This window comes from Harpia harpyja, chromosome 2, assembly GCF_026419915.1.
Source record: "Harpia harpyja isolate bHarHar1 chromosome 2, bHarHar1 primary haplotype, whole genome shotgun sequence".
Lineage (NCBI taxonomy): Eukaryota > Metazoa > Chordata > Aves > Accipitriformes > Accipitridae > Harpia > Harpia harpyja.
In genome coordinates, this window is record NC_068941.1 from 15,158,743 (window position 1) to 15,169,357 (window position 10,615).

Consider the following 10,615-nt stretch of genomic DNA (forward strand, 5'->3'; position numbering starts at 1 on the left):
CATTCATCACTAATAGGTCTTTTTTATCCCAGAGACAGCATTGGCAGTTCCATAATTACATACACTTGAAAACCCACTTTACATACATACAGCAATAATTCAATTAGTTAGCAAATGAAAATCAGAGCTTTTTCAGCACAAAGTTGCATTTTCTTTAATATGATTATCTCAAAAATATCTGCTCTGTCCCTTAAAGCTTATCAGACTAAACTTCTACCAACAACATCTAGACGCAAGATAGGGATCCCAAACAAGAATTGTCACTTTCTGAAGTAGAACTTTGTCTTGATCTTCCCACAGAATCTGTGCCTGATGAGTAAACTGTCTTGGCACTTGTTTTGGATTTCAACAAAGGGTTCAAAATTCTCCTTAAACTTACAGCTATAAGTCAAAGACTGAAAATAACCCTTGTGTTTCAGTGTTCACACACTTCATCCTTTCCTACTAACCCATTTTTAGCATATGCTTCAGATACTCTGTGATGAGTGATGAATACCCAAAGGTGTATGTAGTGCTGTACTTAGTAGAAGTATACTTAAAAAGTTTCAATACTAGACTGGATTTCTGCTGGACCAAAGTTCTAATGAAAACTTATTTAAGATAATAAAGAACTTTATACCTATATTTTTCTAGCAAATTTTAATTAAAGTTAATAAAAATACAGATTCTTTTTCCGTTGTATTGGGCAGACAATTTAGTTGCAATAGTTCTTTAGCAAGATAAAAGCCGTATAGTTCTGCAGCTGTAAGTAAACCCCAGAGTTGAGAAGGTTTTTTTTGTCTGTAAAGAAGCATATAAAGATAGCGTCTATCTAATAAAGTATGCAAAGGAAGCAGATAACTATCATGTGATTGGACAGGGAAGATTTACGTCTTCAGTAAAGAGTTTGAAAATGCCATTAAGCATTTGTCTGTTAGCCTTCAAGCATAACAAACATTTGCCTTTGAATTCCATTTAGGAAAGGCTTCATCTTCATAAACTCCATTTTAGGAATCACAGAATGGTTGAGATTGAAGGGACCTCTAGAGGTCATCTGGTCCAACCCCGCTGCTCAAGCAGAGTCATCTAGAGGAGGTTGGCCATAACCATGTCCAGTTGGCTTTTGAATACCAGTTTTCTTTAACTAGAGCTAAGAAATAATTAGAGCTGCTAGTGGATGGTGTCCTGGTTTTGTTCTGTGGTGATCACCAAGAAATTATTCTCTTCATGCAGGACAGGAAAACAAATAGTTAGTTAGACTTTGTGTAAAATTTGTCCTGATTCCTACAGCATCCTGAAAACAGCATTCTGACTCATTGTGGTCTTTTAACTTAGCCTGCTAAGAATACTATGCCAACATTACTATGACTGCGGACATGATAATATGTGTGTGTGTGTATATATATATATATATATATGATATGTGTTCTCAATCTTAAGGAATGGTTTTAAAGCGAACTAATTTTTTTCATATCATATCCTATGCATTTTAACTAGATTGCACATCTGCTTGATGGTCAATAAAAGCTGGTATAAAGAATTTCAGATTTTAATGGTCACACCTGGATTAATATTTTGATAGAAGACTATAACATTTTAAATGTAAGGGTAGATTAGAAATTCTCCATTTAATAGCTTAGTGTACTCTTTCCAGATTCAGCCAAAACCCCTTTACTCTCTTAGGTGCTTAACAACAATATGGACAATTAAGCAAAATGGAATAGTACAGAGAAAATAGCTCACTGTGCATTAAAACACAGCGTAGGAATCAAAGACAGATTGATCTACAATTTCATGATGGTTCATTACTAGAATGTAACCAACCAACAGTTGATACTTTATACCTGATAATGGCATATTTCACCTTGGCATATGTTCCTCTAGCTAGGGAGTTGGCAAGAGCTTCCTTTGGGATCGCACTTAAGACCACTCCCTTTTTCCAAGTACTTTCCTTTGAACGAGCTGTACTTGAAAATACTTGAGCACCTTTCATCATAAAGTTACTTTCCAGTCACACCCTAATAAAAAAATATTTATTGTTCAGCAAACACTTACTGAACAAACAAGAAAAGCCCTTACCCTTTGCTAGCACTCTATCTCCCTGAAGTCTGATTTAAAGAATGTTGATGGAATGGGCAGCTCTGTGCAGTATTAAATTATTTTTTCAAGATCCCTATTTAGAATTTCAGCATTAAAGGAAAGTCAATTAGTTACTTTCACTATGATTATAATTGTTTTCTAGCCTGAAGTCAGTTTGTGACTCCTTCTTTTCTTCTATCAGAATGTTTCTTATAGTAGGAAAGAAGTTGGAGGAGTTTTTTAAGTATCATACATATTAACAACATGATGATTCGCCACTTAAACTATTGGACTGCCTTGTAGCAGAGAAGACTCAAAGCTACATAGCTATGAAAGGAAAATTGAATGTTGCTGTCTTAAGGCAGAAGAAGGACTGTATTTTTCAGGGGCAGAAGAGATGGCACGGGAAGCTGGGGAAGAGAAAAGGCTGGGAGAAGTCAGAAGAGTGTTAAAAGGGTACTCAGATTCAACTGAGCAGGCCTGGGAGCAAGCAGTCATATATGGGGAAAGACTATATGTAAAAATGGAGGCTTAGGTCTTGTGCCTGAGGGACACTTTGAAAGGTGCAGAGAGGGACAGCAACATTTCCTTTCCCCCTTCTTCAGCCTGCCCCTCTTCTGGCATGTTCTCCCTCCACTCTACCTCATCCCATACCCTCCAACCCATCTAAGACACAGAACTCCACCCTCCTCCCCACCTCCAAAGGCATCTTCTTACATTAACATCCACCTCCCATTGCCTACCTCAGATAAACTAGTTTTCCTTCCCAGCAGCTTCCCTAACAAAGGAAGTGCAAAGACATACTCTTGATAGTATGGGCTGAAGACAAGACAGGACCAGAAGCAGAACCCAAAGGATCTGGAGATCCCAGGGAGTGAAGCTTTCTGACCCTTTCCTGGAAGGCCTGAGGCAGCTGTGGTTGTAGGGAAAATGTCTGCTTTGGACTGGGGCTACTTACATGGCCTGCCATTCTCTTCCTCATCCTCACATAAGCTGACCCTCTCTAAACAGCAGCAGGTGAGGTAAGGATGGATTGTTCAGACTATAGCAGTCCATCTTTGCCAACTCAGGCACAAGCTAAACACGCAGCTTGCAGCACCCCACAGCGTCACATTATAGAAAAATGATAATATATCCTTGCTTGGGCAAGCTGTACGTACATGCAAGATTTTGTTTTCATCCTGAAATACTGTTAACTGTCGTAATTTTATCTTGGAAGAGGCTGACTGTTGAAAAGCAGTAGTGCATGGAAATTTGATAGCAGCTATATCACATTTCAGGCCTTGAAGGCAAGTATGCATATGAGTGCTGTTATTATTAGAGGAGTGTGTTATCATAGAAAGTTCACCTAAGACAGATACTGACAGATGTCATACTTGCTTCATCAGAAATAAATAAGGGACATTAAAAACCATTAACAATCATAGACAATCATATATGCTCATGATAAGTGTCCTTGGCAAACACAGATTCTTAAGGCTTGAAGTCCAATCTGTGTTACTCACTTTGCTTTGCCAGCCTTCAAGGATCTTTGCCCTGGATTTTCCTGGGTATTCCCTTTGATAGCTGGGCATGTGTCTGAACCTGAAGTCACAGATGCAGAGAGCTCCAGGTGAATCCTACCTCTGAGTCAGTTTTTGCCCTGTTCCTAAGTCTTCCTATCTAGGGAATCAGCTGATTCACCCCAAACAAGAGCTAGAGATGGGGCTAACATGCAAATGGCAGAAATGGCAAAGAGGCTGTGACCTGAGACACAAGTCTACATGATAGCAGAAGTGTTGCCTCAACATCACTGTCAAGTCCCTTTCCTGCAAACTGTATCACTGCACTTTAGTGACTGAAAGATGGAGCTACATCATTCACTTCAGTAAGGATGTTTCTGTATTGCACTGAACAGGGTTTCCGAAGCTAAGTTTGGATGTTTTCCTCTCTCGCTCACAAACACGTAACAATATCAAACTTCTTTCTTAGCATTTTGAAAATACTCTGTAGTGGCTGCTAAAGCACCTCCTGGGATGTGAAGAAAGCATGATTCCTGTTAGGGCAATTTCAGATTTCTTTGGTTTGCTATTTAATTAGGATAAAGATTACTGCAACATAGCAAGACAATTAACAGACAAGTTGGAGAAGTTGGTTTCAGGAGGATGTGTAGGTTTAGCACTTTTGCTCCTAATTCTCTCAGACCTTGTTTCCCATCTCTTCAAATTTGAATCTTGCCCTCCTGTCTCCAGCACTTACAGCTCTGCTTCATAACATGCCATTCTCCAGTCTGTCCAAGCACAGTTTCAGGACAGGCAGAGAAAGATCTCATCAAACCTGAAGCAGGAGTTAATCAGGCATCTAACTTTGGAGGCCCTGCAAATTCTCAATATTCAGCACTGAATATAACACTTCACTGAAGGGGGAAAAAAAGATGGTGAGGAGCAAGAAATTATTCTTTTTGTGGGGGAATAAGAAAGACATAATTAACAGTAATGCCTCTACTGTACTTTGAATATTTAAAATGCTATATACTTTATGCATTTATGATGTGGATTAAAAAAAAATCACAAGCACAAAAACAAGTAATGGGAATGTGGTTTGCAGACTAATCTTAAAGTTTGAGAGTCAAATTCTGAATGTCTACAAATAATGGTCTGATTCTTGATTTCATATCAGTCTCCGGTGAACTTCCTCACCACAGTACCGACAAGACTACTTGAATAGAGAAATGTACACCTATGTAGTAATGATTACACATTATTTATTGTTATTATTGCTGCTCTTACTGCTATAATTATGCAAGCATGTTCATGAATTTAGAATTCAAAATTTATAGTGCTGATATATCTATTTTGAGCTAGTAGGCTTATTTCAAACATATTTGTGTCCAGGCTTCCACAATAACCTTCTAAACTTCAGTATCAGTAGAAGTCATGGTTCATTACCTGGTCTGCAAATGCCCACAACTCATTTTACTCACCTAAGTGATATAAATGTTAGACATTACTCTCCTCTATTTTAAGACTGCACTACCTGCCACAGAGCCACATCAATTATAAATAGTAAATGGCCTTTCAAAGGTCTTAAATTTTACTTTTACCAGGGGACTCCCTTTCAGAAGAAAGAATAGTGCTTCTTGTTGCTGTCAGTTCTCATATTATGGCTACAGCATGATAATTCTGAGCCTTGGTGATGTTATTTTGTGAATTGTGACAAAACTGATTACAAGAAGGAAATATGGTGGAATCATAATGATGTTACTTATTTTGTATTGAGATAGGACTGGGAAGGCAACCAAAAGTAGAGGCACGTTATGCTGTGCATTGTACAAATGCAACATAGTAGATAGTGACTGCCCTGAAGAGATTACAGTCTCAGGAATTTACAAAGGTTAGGAGTAATTGATATTGAGTACTATGATTCTTTTTCTGGATTTATTGGTACAGGATGACGGTATACCTCACCTAACTTATTTTAATTGATGAAGAAATACTTCAAATCACTAACACAAATGAAGTAATTTTTGGTAATCCAACAAATCCTAAACTTTAACCCCCAGTCAACACCTATTAGGAAAAACGCTGTTTCACATACAGAACAGTTACTGTATCTTCCAGCTTCTATTCAGTAGTGAATACCTGGGAGCTGTGCTTAAAATAACTTGTTTAACACCATCAGTCACATTTCATGCTTTCCACGTTTAGCAGACTAGAAGAGGCCCAACATGAAAAAGCTAATCGCCCATTTCACACATCCCTGTCCTAAAGAGAGACAAAATCAAGCCAAAAGGAACATTGCTAGTCTCATCAACCCATTTACATCTGTAAAAAGTTTTCTATCCCTTTTCTGTTACCCCTATTATAAACAGCACTGCTAGTACAATAAAGGACATGTTTTGTTTGAAGTACAACAGAGAAAGGTCAGATTTTTTTTTGTACAGGGAGTTTAGTCAATGTGTCATGTGTAAAGGAAAATGGCCAATACTGCAGCTGCAATCAGATTACTATGTTGTTAGACTTCTCAAAGATCACAATTACCCCAATGAAACTTTTTTTTGCCCATTTCATATCTCAGTGTTTTCATCATGAACAAAAAGCAAACATCAATGTGAGCAGTTGGGCCTGAGCATGCAACTTTATGGTCAGTGGGAACTTTGCCACTGACATAGGTGAGCCCAGCAGGAATAAATCCAATGCACACGTGATTTCTGATGCTTTTCACTCCTCACCACTGGATCTGCTAATATCTCCTTAAATGCTGTACAAACCTGAAACAGTGATTTCTCTCAGTTCCTAACTCAGCATCCATAATGACTTAATTACAAACTTACTCTCTCAGGAGTTTTCTGTTGGTGATGATATCCTCCCACCCGGTTATTCCTCTTCTCACTTCTTGAACTGAATAGTGACCACATCAATTCCATAGTTATTGTAGAAACCTAAAGAAAGTAGTAACCTTCAGACTTTCAAAAACAGAATTTTCTGTCAATTTTATTATTCTCTATTAAAATTTATTTTTCTACAGATATTGTTTTATCTCAGATGGTCCAAGTCTTTACTGAGGAATAAGGTTCTCTTTCTCTGACTTATCTGCTTCTGTTACCTACACACAGCTTAGTCACCATTTAAGGGTAACAGTTACAGATATCCCTATATTAGTCTGGGGCACTATGCATTTTGTGAAATAAGTGAAAGATGAAAACTTTGCAATTTGTACGGTTTTATCTCTCAACCTCAGTTGCCTTCTTTATTTTAAAATGTTTGACTATTTTAATGATATAAAATCATCATCATATCAAAGACATCAAATTCAAGAGAGCAATGAGGCTGTGAATAAGCTGCATTGCTTTGCTTTTCATGTGCCCCCAGCTGAATTCTTTAGAAGGTCCCAATTTCAGAGTCAGGCTTAGCCTCTGCCCTCATTTATGTCATCAAACACAGCTGGGTCAAATCCAACACCAAATCTTTAATTTATCCCTTTTGAAAAAGCAATGCATGAGAAAATTAGGGGATGGTTAATTTAAGTTTAACCTAAGATTTCTCAGCAAGACAAACTGGAAGAAAGTTATATAGTCAAAACCAAAAATGAAATTACCAAAACAAAACTTGTTATACTCATCTAATATGGAATGTTCTCATCTGAAGCAAAAAGCTACCATGATTTTTCAATGCAGTCACATTTTGAAGGAAAACAAAACAAAATATTTTAAATTGCAATATAAGGGAAAACGCACAGGTCTCTCTCCCCCACTGCTAAATCTGTTAACTAAAGCTTGTAGAACAAATTCTAAAAGAACAATCTTGCAGAAAATATTTGTTATTATCTGGAAGTCCTATGAAATGGTGTTGAACCGTATAGCAATTTTTTGGTGTGTGTTGGTTGTTTTAGAACACGTGTTACTTTTTTTCTGTCACTAATAACTTAAATCAATTAATGAAAGTGTACTGTCTTCTGTGTTTGAAACACTATACTTACTTAATAAATCCTCTTCTGTGATCCAGAAAAAAACAAATAAATGTTTTCAGAGAAATTGTTTCCTATGTCATGTTATGTCATGGTTTGGGGTTTTGTTAGTAGTTTGTAAAGAATGGAGTTTTAAAAAGTAGTCTATAAAGTATATTAATTGTATGTGTCTGTATGTTACTACCTACATATTATAATGTGCATAAAAACACATGTGTCTATATATATAAAGCATATATAATAGCATGGATAGGTAGACAGCAAACCATGTTTATCAGTGCAATGTTTTAAAGTACTGGGCATTAACCCTGAACATTTCTTCTAAAAACACAAAATCACAGACAAAAGTCTAAAATATGCAAAAAGACCTGCATATGGGTCGAATAGCAAGAACACATAAAAACTGGAACACTTATTCCATTATGACTCCTATTTCTTCAAATGTTCCCCCCAAAACTCACAAAGTCCTAAAAACATACCTAAAATAGGAAAAAATGGAATTACAAAAACTAACAATGTGCTAAAAGAAAGCATAGTTAGCAGTTCACTATTATTTTTAGAAAGCTTAAGTCACTGAACCAATGAGAAAGAGCTGTTCTTAGCAACCCTTAACCCACTTAATCTAACACAAAATATTTCGAATTTAGCTCACTGGCCCTTGCAGGGCCTAACTTTAATCATACCCTGTCTGTCCAGAAGGTTTTATCAGACTTGGAAAAGTGTATCATAACACCACCAGGTTTAGGCAGAACCTGTTGATTCTTCCTGCCTCTCTCCATCTCCAGTCAGTGTTTACCAGTAGCTACTAGCGTCAATACTAATCTCAATGCTAATAGCATCCTTAACCCTATCAAAACCCCTTTTGGGACCCACATCCACACCTAACTAGACAGCCTATGTTAGGTCAGCTCTGAATTCAGGCTGGCAGCTTCTTCTGGACCATAAATTTACCTTTTCTTGCAGTCCTACCCCTAATGGGGAAGTACAAAACAGGAACAAAAAATATTCATGTGGGATAGACCTAATTATGAAAGTGAGAAAGCTCATATTGGAGGTAAATGGATATTTTTTTACTCAGCAGTATACGTCAAGGCCCTGTTATCCCATGCCCTGTCTGTTGGGGAAAGAGGCAAAGTATTTTAAGGTGAAGAGCAGTCCTCTGAATAAAGCTGAAGGACCAGCAGAGCACCTTCTTGGGAATTTTGCCATTAAATTTTATCACGGCAAAAAAAGATTATGATTAAAAATTGGGTCATTGGTCAATCAAGCAAGCAAGTGCAAAAGCAGAGATGAAGTAAGCAGGAAGTGATTTAAATCACTTCCAACTTTCCTAAGGAGAGAACCTAAAGAACCCAGCTACAGCAAAAGGCATATGTTCAAAAGTTGGCTTTTGCCTGTCCTCCAAATGCTTAGGATCTCAAGCTGATGGGACAATGCAGACAAAGTGTCTACTTCCAGCACAGCTGTTGTTTCCTTCTTTCTTCAGCACCCAGAACATGATTTAGAGCAGAAGCTACTGCAATTATTCGTAACAGAAATAGCAGATAGGTCATAGACTCTGTTCATGGTTTAGAACAGTAAAAACATGACCACAAAGAAGTGCATGTAAAGGCATGTGGGTTTCTTTTAGCATTTTTTTCATAAACTGAGCAAGAACAAACTGAAGGCTCACAGAGTAGTCTCAGTTTGAGAATTTTTTAAGCTGACATTTGAAACTTTAGATCTGGTTCAAGTTGTCAAACAAAACTTATTTTGTCAAAAATACACTTAACGCTGATATTTTTCACCAAAAAAAAGTCTTTTGGGAAAAATGTTTGTGTGAGTCGTTTTTTTCAACTTGTTTACAATCTTTCAATGTATGAAATCACATTATGCAACTGAACTTCGAATGCTTTAAATGAAAACCTGAAAACACATATATGTCAGGACCATACATCACTGGAATTTATTAAATGAAATCAAAATTGGTATTTAGTATTTTGTCATCTAACTCCATTCAAAACAGGTTTTTTGTTGCTCAAATCTTTAATGTGACAGAGTCTGCTTCAAGACTCACTGAAAGTAGTGGATCTGTTCCAATCTATTTCAATGAGGCTTCCACCAGATCTCACATACTGTAGAATTATGAGATGGTTTAGTTGCTCAAACATAAAAAAACCTGAAATTTTTCTTCTTGGAATGGAAGGAAGGATTTATTTTCTGACACGGACAACTCAAAACACAGCCTAATTTCAATTGTTCCTTGAGTGAAGAGAAGCCCTCATTTTGTTCTTTATACATTGTACACTTTACAAGTAGAGCCCTTGTAGGCACAATTACACATTAATTGACTCATTCTTATTGATATTTATAAAATCATAACAGAAGTTTTTGCATTGCATTTATATACTATGGAGACAACTCACAATTTTTTTTATAATAAAAATGTAAACTTTTTTTCGCTAACAGTTTAGTATTACTCAAATTCCTCTGCTTCTAGAACAAATCTGACTTTCATTGATGTTTTTAAAAAAAAAAAAACCAAAAAACCCCCAAAACCACAACCCCCCCCCCATAAATGTATGAGCAGAGGATGCTGAATTAGCTCCCATTATCCCTGAACTGGTAGTTTCTCTTGTGATAATGGTACTTACCTGGCTGCAACTGTGTATCAGGATAACTGTAGTCCAAAAAAGTGAGCTGTAAACTACATTAATCCTGTATTTCCTCTTATTTTTATTGAAATGAAACAGGTAGTAAGAAGCAGCCTTCTATCCCTAAGGAAATGACAAAGAACATATTATACATTAGTAAAAAAGCATATTTATTTATCTTGCATTCTTTTATGAAACAGTAATTGCCTCTCTGAGCTGTTGCCAAATGCTGCTGGAAACAGACTGGCTATCTGATCTCTGAAGTTTCCACAGACTTTGGTCTACATGCCTCTCTGAGACCTCGATCAAGTTCATTCACTGGATGCCTGCTAAAATGTAAACTTTTCACCCACATCTGACAGATTAGTGAATGGTAAGTCCAGCACTATTGTTAGTCAGGTATCAGATGTGAGAGGACAAGCAGTAACTTTTACTTGAGGAGCAGTTAAACTACCCTTCCACGACAATAGACAATGATG

At 36.9% G+C, this 10,615-nt stretch overlaps 1 long non-coding RNA gene across 1 annotated transcript in view; it reads right to left on the reverse strand.

Moving 5' to 3' along the window:
- The window catches only part of LOC128154901 (uncharacterized), a 27,181-nt gene extending 16,971 nt beyond the window's left edge, over nucleotides 1-10,210 (reverse strand). The window contains exons 1-2 of the long non-coding RNA XR_008239476.1: nucleotides 10,137-10,210; nucleotides 6,371-6,478 (exon numbers count right to left, since the gene is read on the reverse strand). This is a non-coding gene — a long non-coding RNA (uncharacterized LOC128154901). The remainder of the gene's footprint in view (nucleotides 1-6,370; nucleotides 6,479-10,136) is intronic.
- Between the last annotated feature and the right edge of the window lie 405 nt (nucleotides 10,211-10,615).